The following is a 16,953-nucleotide window of genomic DNA, read 5'->3' as shown; positions in this document are numbered from 1 at the left end:
CCATCACAGTTTTTGCAAAATAAAAATTTATTAACTATATCAAATAACATATAAAACGACATATAAAAAAGTGCAGGGTGCATGAGTCATTAACATATGTGCCATCTTGTCATATGCCCTTATTTTCCACTGGAGTTGGCTGGAATTAACACTGTGGCAATCTGTGCTGGCTCTTGGGCAGGTAGGAGGTAAAGGAACAAGGTATATGGGATGAGACCTGCTTTGCAGAGCTGTCTATGAAACACAGTGACTGCTGCAGTGAAATGACTGGCTGTTTTATCCCATACTGCTTTGCAGGGCCTGCATTTGCTAAATCAGGATGCTCAGCCTTCAAGGTAAACTATTCAAGTATGCCTTTTCTCCAGCATGTTGTGTCACAAAGGCCAAACAGACCTATAGAAAATATCTACCTTCTCTTTCTTTTCTTTCTTCTAAACATCATCTGCTTCTTCTCAGGCAAGGTCACTGATAAGTAACAACAAAACAAAAAAGGCATTGTTAGATTGGACAGGTCATAGATAAAAATCTCCATCCTTTTCCCACTTTTTTTTTTTCCTCATAAGATATGAAAGGGATCAGCCTCATAGTGGGCAGTTCAGAAAGTCTGTCATTGATGGCTACTTTAAATTTAGCACCTTTTCAAGACCTTGGATACAGAGGGTGGACTACCACAGATACCAGTTGCAAAAACATGGCAGTAAGTGACTGAACAGACAGCAATCTGTTCAGAAAGGGCAGAGACCCCTGAGAAAGTTCTTCAGAGCAGCTGGAGTTCACCCAGACACTTTACCAGCCTTTCTGCTATGAGCACATCTCCGGAGCTGATAAAGGTGAGGCACTAGCACACTGTAAAAGAAGATGTAAAAGAGGCCTTCCTCATTCTCAACATTTAAAGAATACTTGCTGAAAAATGCTGACAGTGTCCTAAAGATAAAAAGGGATGTTCAAGCAAAGATCAACCTGAAAATCCATGAATGGAAATAGATAGCTGCTATTGTTTAATTCAGTGAGCAGCTTCTCTGAGCCAACATCAAAATGGCTCAGTTTCCTGAAATAAAAATTTTAAAAAATGTTGCATTTGGCTTACTCTCAGAAAGCAAGGGGCTGCATGTATGAAGGTTCCACTACATGTATACATTTTATTCACAGAAAACACAGTTTTGGAATATAATTACAAGTCTAATTTTAACAGTCTTGTTTCCCATCTGTTTTAATGGCATACTAAGGTGTCAGTTTCATTGCCATTGTTTTTGCCCCTGCATGCAAAGAACTGATATTTAGTCACAGAAATTCTACATGCCCACAGATATTTATCTATATTTAGGACAAATTTATGAATACTGGGTGGGGTGTATTTTATGTTTTGGTTTTGTTTTTACTTAAAATTGACAGTGCATATAGGAGTGCTAAAATAAACTGGCTATTTGAAAGGCATTTTCTTTGTTTCCTGTCCCTTTGTAATCAGACACTACTCTAAGAGAGCAATGAAAGAACTGAAGAGAAAGAACAAGTTTTCCTAGAGCTGGGAAAAAACAGAACAAACTAGCAGAAGTAGCATATAAAAATAAACTTACCTGAGCTTCTTTGCCTTTCCAGCTGGTCCTTGGGTTCATGACTTCCCTCCACGTACATCTCCTGACTCCTCTGTGTAATCCTTCTTAACAAGCTTGTTGTCCATATCCACTTCTCCTTCTTTTCCTTCTCTTTTTTGAGGTCATATGTCCAAGGGTCGCAGAATTCTGATTTTTCTTAGCATCCAAACTCTGTATGCTGGCTAACAGAACCTCAGTTTTTCCACCAGCAGTTTCCTTTTAATTGAATGTTTGATTCTTTTTCCCTGATGTGACATTGTTACTCATTCCTCTCATCACAACCTCTCCATCTCTACACATGCAATGTCCAAAAACCACCTTGGTTCTTGTGAGAATGCTGCAGCCTGGCCTGCGCCCACTATCCCTGATGACTGAAGTATGCGATTTTCCTGGAATATGGAGGTCCAGTAACTCCATACATAGTAAAGCCCTTAGCTCAAGTAGATCCAAACATGCAGAGTATTTTAAAAGGTTGAGAAAAACATTTATTCATCATTGGAAGTGATAAGATCTGGAGTTTGATGAAAACTGGAGTTTGAGACTGGGTGCAGGTTGATCACAGCCAAAGGAACAGCGGATTGTGAAATTCTTGAAGAGCAGTAAATCTGTTCTCTTAGTAAATACGTAACATATCAACTGTACAGGCATCTTACCACTGCTGGAACAGACATCTTTTTCTATGTGTGAGGGTATTTTAACTTGACCTGTGTAAACTCTGGGTGTTTCCTAGCAAGACCCGGAATGGACTTTGTGCTTGCACATGCTGAAAAAACACAAGCATTACTTTTTAGTGTCAACTCCCAGCCCAAGGAATCTGTTTTTCTGGATTTTTAATTCAAACCATGCAGCATAACCAAGACACTGCTGAAACATAATTCTGAATTCATAATAATTTGTGCTAGACATACCAAGAGTATTATAAAGATACAAAGAAAGTATCTGTAGTCAACCTCATCATTTTCAATGACATAACAGTATGAGTTCTTCCTAAATATGCCCATTCTTCTCTCCCCCCTTCACTCTCTGATCCAGGCTTAAAGGTGCAGAAGTTAATATCGAGCAAAACCAGCACAGATTATTTGGGATACAAGCATCATAATGTCACCCCAGGACAGCCCCTAAAAAATCTTGAGTATTTGTTCATAGGATATGACAGCCACAATGTATGCAAATAACTAATATATGTTTTAACTATGTTATAAAGATAGTTTCATATTCAAACATGGCAAAACAAATCACTAGTGCTGAAAACTAATACACTGAATTCAACAGTCCTGGCGTAGGAGATGTGAAATAAAAGGATGAGCCACTGATTTACAGTATCACAAGAGGCCTGGGAAACCCCTTTCAGTAGTATTCCTTATGTGAGAGAATGCCCTGCTGCAGCACTGAAGAAATGCCAGAACATATACTCCCTACAGTTTATCCTCAAAACAAACCTTGGAGATCTTTGGAGATCTTCTCTTTCTGCATTTTGACTATTTTATTTGAACTGAGGAACTGTTCAGAAAGTGACAAAGATGGACTAGGTTAAATGCTGTAACATGGTACTTATTCACACTACATTAGGCAGAGGAACACTAAAATTAGGCATAAAAATTTTATTCCCATGGTAATATCCTCCAGTATTGGCTAGAGACAGGAGGAAAAAAGGGGATTTCCCTTGGAAAAATAAAGCAAGCTGTTGATATGAAATATAAACATTGCAGTATTACATCTGCAATAGTATAACTATTTCTATTTGGGGGGACAGGACATGAAGGAAACGACATCACCAGAAAGCCTGGAAAAAATGAGCCATTCAGTGAGCAGTCTAAAGTCTTTTTTGAATGGTAACTATACTTTCCATTATGTTCTGCCTATAAACAATATTATTAATAAAAAAATCTTGAGAGAGTGAGGACATGTCCTCTTTTGATTTTACTGGAGCCACATGAGAAATATGTTTGGCCTGTCACCCTATAAAATACTATTACAAGCCTGTTCCAAAGCTCACTGCTCTCTTTTCTTTGGGGTCAGAAGCAGGATCATGCAAAGTAGGAACAAAACAGCAGCCTTTTTAAAACCCCTCATAAAAATATTTTTTCTTAAATTGCTGCTTTGCCCTAATTCACTTCGTTACTGCACCAAGCAAGGCACAGGACTTGCAAACCAGCTGAAGCCATACCAAGTGAACATATATTTGTTGTATACTATGCCCTTTGTAACCAAATTCCTGATAAAAAATGCCAAGAAGACATAAGGTGTGAGAAATGCAGACCTTTAATACCTCACAAAATAACCCACCCCAGTGCTGGTTTGGTTGGAAATCTGTGACCTTACAGATGTTTATGTGTTTGCCTGGTACAGAACTATAATCAATTTGGCTATGATAGACCTTCAAGAAAGATAAAATTTATCCTGAAGGAAACTGTTTTCTCAAACCAACTGCCCAGATGCATTAGGCAGGTGGGAGTTTCAGCAAACCAAAGGGTCTACTGGCAGACACAACATTGATTTCCTATTGTTTACAACCTACCAGACAGTTCTATACTGACCTGATTTGATGGTTCTCTCTGGGGCACCCTGCAGCCCTGGTTATTTCCACCACCAAGCTGGCCAGCTTCCTTACTTGGCGACTGTGTTCCACATCTGCAGCTTCAGTGCAAACATGCTGAACCAGTATATACACACTGAAAATCTGATCCGAGATCGGATTTTAAATCTGATCTAATAATAATGTTTACTGTTTTCATGACTAGAAGTATGATCCCTTTAAGGGATCAAAAATTCTATTGTGATTTTTGTCTGTCTCCACATTCAACTCCCTCTCCCCACACAAGATGTTTCCCCTTCATTTCAGTTTCATTACATTTTGCTGCTTTTTCTTCTATGTCTGAAATAGACAGAGTGATTCTAATCAATGCAAAATACTGTGAAGGATTCTAAAGAGATAATCTTTGTCAACAAGCTACAAAAGCTTTGATTTTTTTTCTCCTTGTGACTTTTTAATCTAGGATATGTGGAGAAGACAATGCTATTTGGTCTGCACCCATTTTTACTCCATAGAAATCTGGCTGCACTTCTGTTTAAAACAGCACTGATAATCTCATTAGCATTTCTCATTATTCCTATTACGAGAAAGAAAAGGTCAGTAAGTAATCCACAGCCATAAAGTTTTCTGGTACTATACTATCAGGAACTTCACATCTTTACTGAAAGTTGATCATCATGATGCAAACATTTATCAAGCTCAGACAAAGTGATATTAAACTCAGTATTTCCATGAGGATATTCAGTGCTGCATAGCTATTTATTATCAAAGTACTTTTCCACCACTGACTCTCTCAAAAAAACAATGACTGTTCTCAAAGTTGATCAAGAAATGATTCTAACACAGACAACTTTGTTTTATAAATGTGCTTGTGCAATGCACTTAGAAATACCCATGCTCATTTCCCATGGAAATGCTAATGCATGGGAATTATATTTTCATTCTTTTAGAGTCCATATAAAAGCCTGACCACCACAGAACAGTTTTCAAAACAGTTTCTTTTCTGCCATTCATATAGCAAAGTTTCTATGCCTTGCTGATAGTCTGCCGCATATGTGTAGCATGTATGTGTATATAATCAAAATATTCCTTTGCATATCTTACTCATCTCCTCAACACAAAAATTAAACAAAATAGAAGAGAACAAGAAAAACAGAAGCCCTCAAAAATAGTCCTTAACAAATCTGGAGAAATCATATATCTCTGATTATACTGAAGTAGCTCCTCTTCTTTCTTAATTGTCTTTGTCTCCAAACACACAGTTGCTCAATTTTATAATATGTAACATCCAAGACTGTAGAGTAAAACAACAAAGTCATACTATGAACCAAGAACTACTATAATAAAACTGATGCCCTTTTTGAAAATGTGGGCATATAACTGGGTATTTGAATCTAAAACAAAGAAACCACTGCAAATGTTTAGCATTTAACTATTGCCCTTGTTGGTGAAAATGGGGGGGGGAAGGGGGGGGAATGGGGAGGAAGAACATTCACTCTCCAGAAAGTTCAAGCTGTAAAATACATACAAAATTAATCTACTATTCAGATCAGATTAAAATATACCTAATCTATATCTATATTTACTCATTGTAATCATTTACTCTTCTCTTTGTTTCACTTGATAAATCAATGTAGTTTTTAGAAAAATATAGTTACTTAGAAAGGTCCTGGTTTTTACATAGTCTTGCATCACTCTGTATTTCTAATGTTCAAAGTGTTGTGTTGCCATCTTAATTGTTTTTCAATATGTCATATTGCAAACAACTATAAATATATAGTTATCAGACAACACTACAGCAACCAAGTTTAACCTTATCATTCCAAACTTAATCAACCTTAATAAATCATATGGGGTACCTGCAAATTGCCCAGCAAGGGTTAACAGTTTGTTCCAATATTTGGGGGGCTTTTTTGTTAGCAGAGTGATATGACAAAGACTTTTATTCGTTTGGAAATTTTTTAAAATAAACTATCACACTGAACTGAAATGGCAATTAAAAAACAAAAAAAGAAAGGGAGAGAAAGGTAAAAACTAAACATCATTTGGAACTGTAGCTGTTGTTCTCCCCAACAATATACTTAAAGGTAACAAAACCTCCACACCACTCAAATTACAGCAAATAATCTATTAAACTGTTTTACAATAGTCACAAGAACTATGTAAAGACAATTACCAGATAATAATTTCTACTTAACCACAACCTTAAATGCAGTTTCAAAATTAGGTCAGTTAAAATGAAAATCACCATTTTTAAGGAGGTTAGAATTCATCAGAATTGAATAAAAATATTCCTAAATGACTACACAAAAAAAGCAAACATAACTAAATGTTCAAGTACCCCATATTTTATACACAGCATCAGAATTATATAAGAAATGCCCATCAATGGATGCTCTGTTCGAGAAGTGGGATTCCAGTCTGACTCAGTATTATTATGTGACAAAAAAATATCTAATTCACAGATAGCTTGTTTTTTTTTCTTTTTTCTCCTCTCAAAAAATAAGCCTTTATAAGGACACATATGTAGCAGAGATACATAGAGCTGAGAGAATCACTAGCAATTTGTCAATCTGCAACTTGGGCTTTAGCATTACTGTCGAGTTTGTGTTAAATAAGCATTTTTTCCCTTTCAACCAAGAAAATGCATACCACACCAATCAAAACTAATCACAGCAGGGCTTTCATTGAAACAGTAGTTGCTAATTTTACAGGTCTGCCCACATTGTTCTAGAAAATAGGAAGCAGAAATCTGACATTTCCAACAGTCATTATTAAAACAACAATCACTGAGAGCTCGATCCTGTTCTCACTGGAAGCAATGTCAAACTCCCCGTTGACTTCAGGGAGAGCAGGATCGGGCCCCGAGCTGCTCAGCCTCCTCCAGCTCTATGCACAGGAGTATGTGTTGTGGAGCTGGGGTGGAAGAAGTGCAAGCTATTCCTTTGTTAACTGCCCAAAGAGTTGAACTTTCCATCACTTTGTCAACAACAGCAAAGTGCCCTGCAAGCAACAACGGTGATAAAAGGACATATTTACCTTGAAAGAACAGGAAAGGGAAAGCCGCAGAATTGCAAAACAAAGTAGTCCAAAGGAATTATCTATGCATGCAGTCCAAACGTGCACCTTCAAGTAGGCCACAGTCTGTCAAGCAGTCGTCTCAGCACCAGCCACCCTGCCTTCCATCTTACGAGATTCACCCAGAAAACTGACAAACCTGCTCCACGACAACAAAACTCTCCTAATGCTTTTGAACGCCCACCATTTGTTCTCCATTCATCCAATCAACTTTCCACTGCACATCTTCTCCTGCGACTGAGGCTCAGAGGCAGGATCCCTTCTCATCTGTATGCTAATTATTTTGCCACATGGACAAAAGTAATAATGCTTTCAGACAGGAAACCAACGGGCCTGAAGTGGAAGGCAGAAATTAATAAGTTTCCACCACTGAAGGCTGAGAAGGTGGGCATGCGTGCAGCTCTGTAGCTGATGGATCAGCTGTAACCTCCATTTAAGAGCAGCAGAGAGGCGACGGGCTGGAGGAAGCCTAGGCAGCGTAGCATGCATCAAGCCCTAGTTCCCCTAGAGACCACATTACTGCAGCAGAACAGCATCCGTAGCAGATTGCTGACTTACCCCGCCTGAGCCCGCATCCTTTAAGCAGCGCGGCGCGCATCCATCCCGCTGGCCCCGCGGCGCGGTGCAGTGCCCGGCGCGGCCGCGCAGGCCCGGCCCCCGCGGCGCGGCGGGAGGCGGGCAGGGCTGGGGCCGCGCACCCCGGCCGGGCTCCCCGGCGGCGGGGGGCGCCGCGCCGGCGCTGTGTTCCACCCAATGGAGGGGAACGCCGAAACGCCGCAGCCGCCCGGGAGGGGAGACCGCTAAAAATACTCCCCTGCCTCTGTGCTGGCGTAAAATGGTGTCTCCGATAGAGAACTCCCCCCAACCCCCCCCCCCCCAAAAAAAAACCAAAAAAAAATAAAAAGAAGTCCCCAATTAGGTTTCTAAATGTATATTTTAAAGAAAATAATGATCGAAAGCATCGTTTGTTCTGCTGGGGTACCTCACCAGGGCTTCTAGTTAATTCTGCTGAAGCTTTGCTTATATTACCTGTTCACACCATCTTCTCCCCTTTGAAACAAAAGACATTAACTATTTACAGAAGAAAAGATTAGCAGCCTTACACCATTAGCTACTTGCGCAGCTCAACTTTATGTGATCAAGAGCCCAAACAGAAACCAGGGCTCATATGCATAAAGGGCCAGCTTTGCATGTACAAACCCTTAGCAGCGTTTCCCCAGCCATTTGACGTGGATTCTGTGGCTCTCGCTGCCTTCGCTTAGCCAGGGACCGCTTTACTAAACGTGTCACAAAGACAATGACTGCGAAGAGGCACCTCACCGCCTTCCACGGCTGTGCAGAGGCTTTTCTCTGGCGGTCACCCGCCCGTGGGCAGCGTCCCTAAAGGGCTCGCCCCCAGGCTGCCGGATGTCCCTGCGACGGGAGCGGCTTGACAGCGGGGAGTCGCTTCGTTTAAACCCGTCCCCGAAATGTCATTTTGGTAGCAGCGTGACAGGCTGTGATCTTTACGCGGAGGCGGCGGCTCCCCCCTGCCTTGGCACGACTCCGCACGCCCCCGCGGACTCAGCCCTGCCGTGTCCCGGCCCCTGCCCCGGGCACCGCCGCGCCTCCTGCCGGGTCCCGCCCGCCCCGCGCGTCCATCCCCGCAGGCAGGCTGTTCCGCCCGGGAAGGACCCTGGCTAGCGCACGCATACAGCCCACACGCCCTCCCTACACACACGCGCGCCTGCCGGTGTCGTTGCCCTCCTCGTTGCCATTGTGCTGCTGCAGCCCCCTCCTCCCCGCACCCCTCCCTCCCTTCTTCCCTCCCTCCCTCCCTCCCTGCCGCGGCTCGCCCTGCTCCGCGGTGCTCGGTGCGGGCAGCCCCGCGGCTGGCAGGGCACCGCGGGCAGCCCCTGCTGGCCGCGACAGAAGCGGGGGGGTCTGACCCAAAAGTCAGGAGGAAGACCCTCCTCAAGCTTGCCCTGGGAGGTAATCCCTCCCGAGCCCGCTCTGCCTGACGTGTGAACAGCAGACATGTCGGTTACTGTAGAGGCTGCCATTCCCTCCCCACCCAGCCTTGCCGGGCAGCACACACTGCGCTCGGAAGGGAAGCCGAGGCTCCGCGTACCAGCCCTTCGCACCCCAAGCCGTCAGAGCAGCTCCACGGCCGCACTCCGATGGCAGGAGAGAGGCTTAGCGGGGTGGGGGGAAGTTTTTCACTGGGATTCAGGGGGAAAGCCAGCCTGCTGGGGCAGGGACTAACAATAGCAGAGTCCTCACGACATCCACGCTTTTGGTGGAAAACACAGTGTTTCCCTCAGAAGGCAAAGGAAAAAAAAGGGACTTACGTGTCTCTTCCCCCGCCCCCCCCCGCCCCCCCCATGCCATCTCCACCTCGCTCGTGGTTTGGGTTTTTTGTTTGGGTTTCTTTTCCTTATTTTTTTCTCTGTCATCTCTGATTACATCTCCCTGCACTCGCAGGGCTCCCCGAGACCGAGGCGCGGAGCCCTCGGGAGCGGCCGGGCCGCAGGTGCGGCCGGGGAGCGCGGAGGGCACCGCGCAGGGCGGGGGCGGGAGGGGGGAGCCGGTCTGCCGGGAGAAAAGCCTCCTCGTAGCGGGGAGGGAGATCTACCATGTTTGTGTCGTAGCAAGGGCATGTCAGTTTGGGTTTTTTCCACACAAATCAACGTAGCCTGAGAAGCACACATGCACACGTGGTGATTAAAGGGCCCCCCTGTAAATGTATAGGGTATCTACACCCCTACAGATGAATCTCAGCATTTTCTAACGTCAGGTTTACATGCAGAACCTTTGGATAATGGCATTTGCATTTGAAAAATCAAGTTGTCTCTCTCTGTTAGAGCTAGCTTCCTTATGTTAGATCCTAGCTAGGATCTAAAAGGCTAGTAAAGGCAACTATGTGGTACATGTATCACGGCAGGTGTGGTCAAACTTTTGGAAGGTGATTTCTATGGAAGAAAAACCTCATCATCTTGTCCAGCCTTTGTGGTGGCACAAAGAAAAGAGCCACTGCTTCTCCCACTGAAGGCAAAAAGAGTATTTTCTCTAATCAGGAGAAAATGTACATAAATCTTGTACTGGTGAGTATTAAGGGGGGGTGGGGGAGGCCACTGCATAAATTAGAAGCATTTACAAAAAAAAAAAAAAAAAAAAACAGTCTGGAGAGAAATTTGGGAGACTCGTTATTCATTGGCCTAATTATCCTCCATAAGATACTAGGGTATGGGTTTAATGGTGTGGGTTGGATTCTCCCTCCCCCAGCCTGTGTCTCGTCAGTGTGCATTATCCATGGGGAAAAGGAGATGCAGGTCATGTTTAAGCAGCGTTAATGAGAACACAGTATTTTTCCTGCAGGTTAAGTTGGCCAGGTTAGCAAACTTCAGGTAAAATATGCTTGAAAACCTTCAATTTCTTTTACTTTTTGGCTAGTTGCAGTTTCTAGTGAGTCTTGAAACATTAGACAAACACAGAAAACAGAATTCAAGCAACAGACCCACTACTGTCAATAAGGGCGTACAATTTCAGCTTGACAGGAGTATTACAAGAATATACCCGCTAACGAGCAGCCTTAATTGGCTTGCATATTGTGGCTGTCACTGTTAAAACCTGTTCCTATGCAATCCTATTTTATACATCCTTTAAACATATAGTTCTCTAAAGCAGTTAAGGAGACAATACTTTACTCACTGGGCTTTTGATTTTGAGTGAAAAAGAAATGAAAAGGAAACAAAAAAAATAGGAAACCCTAAGAATATAGTATCAGTGACTGAGAACCTATGTGAAAGTCATAGTAGAAAATAGGAACTGTCTTTTTTTGGGTTTAGTGCACTTTGTCAGTTTTGAACATAAATTGTTATTTATCCATAGGTTGCAGTGGCTGCAGAGGTTTCACTGACATTTACTACACTTAAATCCTTTAAAACGTAGTGTGTTCTTTAACAGATTACCCCTTTATTTCAGCAGGACACTTTCTCTTAAAAGTATTTTGAATTTAGTGGTTTGCAGGAGTTCGCTGCTTGTCCTGGCAAATCCTTCACACACTAGAGTTTAATGTGTGGCTTCAGTTTTTCCAGTACAGGGTCACGCTCATAAAGAATACAAATGAAAGAGAAGACGGTTAAAAAAAAAAAAAAAAGTTACTGCGCATGTGCAATTCGCTGTTATTAAATGATAACAATGTATCTTCTAGATAATAAAAGTAAAAATACCAAATAGGGCAGAGCCCCAGTGCTACATAAAGTGACTGACTTTAAGGTTTTTCCTAGTCTGATTTAAAACTGCCTAACCTGAGAACTTGAATATAAAATAGTGTTGCAACTGAAGACTGCAAAAGTCATTTATATGTATAAGGAGACCTTAGAAAGATCTTCCAGATCAATTTCAAATCAATAAAATGCTTCCTATTGTCAAACTCTGGAAAATGGGCATTTGCAGAGCAGTTGCAGGAAAGACCCTGGGCACAATAGTGTTGGTGGGAGCAAACATAATTTTTGAGGTGACGAGCTGGAGTATGCTGGGGAGTTTTGCACAAAAAAAAAAAACAAAAAAACAAAAACCAAACAGATAAATGAAAACATTTAGCTCAACAAAGCACTTTTTACTAGGATGAAAAAGTCTGGCTAAGTATGACAACACCTGTAATGTCCCTCACCTTCTGTGAGTTAAATTGCACTGCTGCAAAGAAGTGCTGTTTAAACTCCACTGCCCCATGGATCAATCCCAGAAAACAGAATGCAGACGAAGACAGCTCTTGGAAGAGAGGAAGAATTTAAATTCATTTAAATTAAGAGACTGGCGCTTTACCACAGCCATCTTCCTGCCACCTAATTAGAAAGCATGAAGCCTCTCCTGCCTTTACCACCGGGAGCAGTCGCAGGGCACGGGGCCGGTGAGCGCAGACAGCTCCCGGCGAGCCGGACAGCTCCCGGCGAGCCGGACAGCTCCCGGCGAGCCGGACAGCTCCCGGTGAGCCGGACAGCTCCCGGTGAGCCGGACAGCTCCCGGCGAGCCGGACAGCTCCCGGTGCTGAAGGAACCGCACCGACGCGCCGAGGGGGGCGGCGAGGGCCGGGGCTGAATGGCGCTGTCTGCAGAACAATGGCAGCCAACTCCAAATCCTGCTATAATCACATTAATGAGATTAATCAGTGAATTAGCAGCAGTCAAATGTCAGGGTGGCGGGGAGGAATCCAACCAAGCTCGGTAATTAACTTTTGGGGGGCAGGGAAAGGGAATTGACTGCGTTATCTGTTAGGCTTTTCCCGAACTTTAGCAGTTTTATTCACCAGCCTTGGGAAGATGCTGACAATTCAAGTGGAGGGGGGAGGTGGGGATAAGACGGAGACCTCAACCTTTGTAAGACAGTCTGCTAATGCACAGTATGCCATTACTTCCAACTGAGGTCCACTGAGGAAACCAGCACCGTTTCAGACACCCTCCACTCCCTGCAGCTGCCAGAGCTGCACTGGGCTGAGCTCAGAGTGTGAAACTAGTTCTGTGAGCTAACTTCCACCACAGATCCCAACAGGCATGATAAATATGGCGGATGCAAAAAAAAGCATTAAATCTTACTCCTTTTTTAAAATGTACAAGGAAGATACTCTTTCTGAAATCAGAGTGATAGGAAAAAAGATTTCCCTTTAAACAACTATCAGCGATAGACTGTCATAACAAATTACTGCTAGGTCTGTTGCAGAGTGTCTTCTAAAACAAACAAAAATAAACCCATAAAAAATAGGAAATTTAATCAAGTAATTTAAGGTAAGTCATTTAATGTAGACAAGTCAGAGATCTAGTCTCTAGCTGCCCTCAATAGAAGTGAAACTTCTCACCACCTGAAATCCAGCACCCGTGACCATTTCTCCATGGCAAGTGGGAAATATAAAAAAATATTCCCCATAGATTACAAATAAAATCCGTAAGTATTTATTTGCAAGAAAGGGAGTACTGCATTTCTCCTTTTCTACCTTTAAAGGAGTATCATCAGCCAGGCAAAGTATTTATCATATAAAAAGTCTACTTTTATCCTCACATTACTTCTTCAGAAAACAAGTAAAGGTTTAAAAAAACCTCCTCTGCCTAGATGAGGCTGTGCACATTGGTCAGAACTCAGAAGAAAATGTCATGCTTCTGTTCGATTGAGTTTAGTCTTTGTTAGTGACAATTAAAAGAAACAAACCTGTGTAACACCTCTTCCATAGAACAGTAGGTAGTTTCTTTCTTACTGACACAAGTTGTTTTCCTTTATACTGTTTATCTACATTTTAGCACTAAATTAATAGGATTAACAGATCTTCACTAAACGTACATGGACTACTTATCATAACTATTTTAAAATTGAAATATATACTGTGATGTTTTCAAAGAGTTAACTGAATTAATCACTCCTTATTTACAAAGCTTCTTCTCTTTAAAAAAATGTATTACAGCTATGAAACATTTAAGATAGTGTTGTTTCATAAAAGCTACTCTTATACAAGTGTTCCCCTTAAAAGTAAAAATCCATTGTTTTCAAAAGTCATTTTAGTGCCAAATACGGTATCTTACTTTCTTTTATTTAATTGCATTCGGCTGTCATTGAGCATTCCAATCTGTGAAGCTTCTGTCTCGGGTTCTCCATATCAAACAAGTACTGTCCACATGCAGCAAGTTTATATAAACAACAACATGCTTAATGCATGCAACATTATGCAGTCATATACTAAACATATTCTTTAGGATTTTTTTATCAGCTATTCTACAGCCCAATACAATTTCAGCTGCACAGCAGTAATGCCAGAAAAACTTGAAAAGAGCAAACAATGGACATTTAAGTACAAGCTAGAGAATGACTACAAAAATCACAATAATCTTCCCAGTTAGCTGCAAGAATCAACCCCCACCCTGCACAAAACACAGCCCACACCTGCACTGTTAACCATTTGCAAGTTAAACATAAGCAAGACATTTCAGCATGGTTAAGAAACACCCTGGCTTACTACAACTTTGAAAGGATGAGGAGTAAGAAGCATACCACAGAGACCCAGAAAAGGCTGCTTTTTTCTTCATTGAACACAGAAAAGATACCCCATGTTCCAGGGAATTAAAAAAAAAATATGTGTATATATATTAAAATACACCCACCAACACTGAGTAAAAAAAAAAAACAGGGGGGCTTCAAGAAGACTGCAGGGAAAAAGCTCTCACTCTCTTTAGTGTGCAGAAGCTTAGGGGGAAAAAATGTCGCCCTGGCAGGAATGACAAATGCAGTAGGATAGGCTAGCAGGCCTGAGGGATCTGTTTTACTTCCACATACATCCTCTAATGCACGCACTCCCACTCATCCTCTTGAGATGCCTTTTTTTTTTCCTCCACATTTTTTTTTTCACCAGCTCCAAATCCCCGGCATATGACCTTCTGTTAAATAGATAAAAAAAAATTTGCTTATCAGTCATGCAAATGAGGCTGAATTCATTTTCCACAACAGATGGCCTCATAGATAATGATGATGGAAGAGAGAAAATTGAATGTCTCTCACAAGGTGGTCATGGCAACCGAGAGCAGAATAATATCAATAATAAGCTCACTGCATAATAAGGTTGTCAATCCCACAAATCAAAGTCTCCAGCTAAATCAGGTATCCCACCCCCCGCTAGTTATCAGGTAAATAGAGAAATAGAGAGCATCCTTTTTCTTTTTAAACAAGACACTGGAAAGAAATTGTAGCTCCAGAGCTTCCAGGGTAAGAGGGGAAGGAAGGAGCAGAAGAGATTTTTCTTCAATAATTGTGTTTTATTTAATGATTCTGGGAGGGGGGTGTTGGATATATACTCCTTTTTTTCCTTTTTTTCCTTTTTAAAAAATATTATTACTTCTACAGAGAGGTTTTTGTTTGGGGCTTTTTTTGTTGTTTGTTGTTTGTTTGGGGTTTTTTGGTTTTGGTGGTTTTTTTGGGTTTTTTTTGAAGGGGAGTACTGGTTTGTTTTTTTAATAGTGAGGCTGGTATTTTGAACTCTATCTGCTGCCGAAGCCTTGCCTCCCCTCCCTGTGTCTGATGTGGAGTGCTGCATTGATGCAATAGCAGCTCGCCTCAGGCTTTCACCTTGGCTCCCAGGGGGCCATCCCGCAAAATGAATCAGCAGCCATCCTGAGCAGACTGATTAAAATGAAAATGGCAAGGCACATGTCTGGGCGGAACTAGAGCTGAGCTGCGCTGCACTGCCTGTCTGGCAAGCATGCTCAATATAACTTTTGCTAATAATGGCTTACCGCCTTTCGGGTTTTTAAAGGTATTACCGTCGACCCTTCCCCCACCCCCTAAACAGATAACGGTGCTGGGGGCTTTCCCCCCCTTCGCTGTATACTGCTCACAGCTAGAGTCTGCCAGACTGACATGCAGTGATTGTGAAAAGACACACTTGCTTTGCAAGGATTTTCTTCACAGATGTGCTGAAATACCAAGAAAACATATTAACATGCAGCTATAAATTATGCCCAGATATTAGCTGAGAAAGAAACCTCAGATGAAGAGGAAAGCTCAGCCACTACCAGACACACCATTTTCACACACACCACACCACCCCCCACCCCTGTTTTTTACACCTCAGCTTGCATTGGCACCTTGTGCATTATGCATCACGAGAAAATGACTGCCAGTAAACGCAGAGCAGCTTCCTGGAGCTCTCTCTGCCCTGTGCTTTACACACTCAAGCTGGATCTCTAACCCCCCCTCCACAGTCCCCAAGCAGATTAATGTGTGCGTAGAGAAAGAGCCATTTAAAGTGCGCATCTCCTGCAGTCCTTTAACAAAACAGAAATATTTTGCAGGCAGCTCCGGTGTGCAAACCCAGCATCGACAAAGCAGCAAATACCAATCCATGTGTGTGGGGGGTCTGAAACCTGGCAAGACTGTTGTTTCATGAGATTTGGGAATTGCTCTGCCTGGGGATTTTTGGTGGTGTTTTTTTAAGCAAGCAGTGGCATATCTCTGGAAACTGGCGTGTATGTGCTATACATATGCACATACACCCGGATGTGCCTTCAGTTAAGCCTTGTTTTTAAACCACTGGGATTATTTCCTCTCCCCACCCCGCTTTCTTCTCCTCCCGCCCTGCACTCTAGCCCTGTTACTGCAGTGTGAACCAGAAATCAATAGGGCTGCTCTAATGGAGGTTCCAGCTGCAGTTGGCTGTGCAGGCACACACACACACACACACACACACATACACATACACACACACATTGACGTCTGTGGAGCTTTCTCAGCCGATTGGGCACCACATCGGATGTTCTGTGGAGCAAAGAAAAGGAATCATTTACAGTCTGGAAAAAAAAATGGTACCTTGCATCTCCCTGTCTCCAAGAGCACCAGGCTGGGCTCGCCGCACGGGCTGGCTGCAGTGTGTGAGTGAGAGCTCGGCTCGGGGTGCGGGCAGGTACCAGAGGGCTCCCCCAGATTACCACAGAAACTGATGGGGCACAGAACCCCACAATTCATACAGGATTTTTCTATAAGGTTACCCATTCATACTGTGACAGATAAAAATACGAACACAGAAAAACAGACACAAAATATCACAGCAGTTTAACTGATAGATTATTAGACCTCTTATGCCCTTTGAGGTGTTTGCAAGTATTTCTGAGCTCTGAAGAGTATTTTAATGAAAGTTTTATTTTTAAGGGCTTTTTCTGAAATTATCCACTGAACATTTAATATTTTGATGTAAATTGCTTGCTTCCCCCTTCTTCAATAGAAGAATATTTAATTTGT

At 42.5% G+C, this 16,953-nt stretch overlaps 1 protein-coding gene across 17 annotated transcripts in view; it reads right to left on the bottom strand.

The window, feature by feature from the left end:
• The window catches only part of MYT1L (myelin transcription factor 1 like), a 300,262-nt gene extending 292,766 nt beyond the window's left edge, over positions 1-7,496 (bottom strand). For 7 of the 17 annotated variants that reach the window (XM_054514146.1, XM_036379326.2, XM_054514147.1 and 4 more), the window contains exon 1: positions 7,165-7,494. The gene's annotated coding sequence lies outside the window, so the exon portion shown is untranslated. Of the gene's footprint in view, positions 1-7,164 lie in introns of all 17 variants that reach the window. The other 10 variants (XM_036379325.2, XM_036379334.2, XM_036379336.2 and 7 more) reach the window with 7 other exon arrangements.
• Between the last annotated feature and the right edge of the window lie 9,457 nt (positions 7,497-16,953).

Source organism: Molothrus ater, chromosome 3, assembly GCF_012460135.2.
Source record: "Molothrus ater isolate BHLD 08-10-18 breed brown headed cowbird chromosome 3, BPBGC_Mater_1.1, whole genome shotgun sequence".
In the NCBI taxonomy this organism is placed as follows: domain Eukaryota; kingdom Metazoa; phylum Chordata; class Aves; order Passeriformes; family Icteridae; genus Molothrus; species Molothrus ater.
Note: the sequence above shows the minus strand (reverse complement) of the source record. Positions and strands in the feature narration are given on the sequence as shown.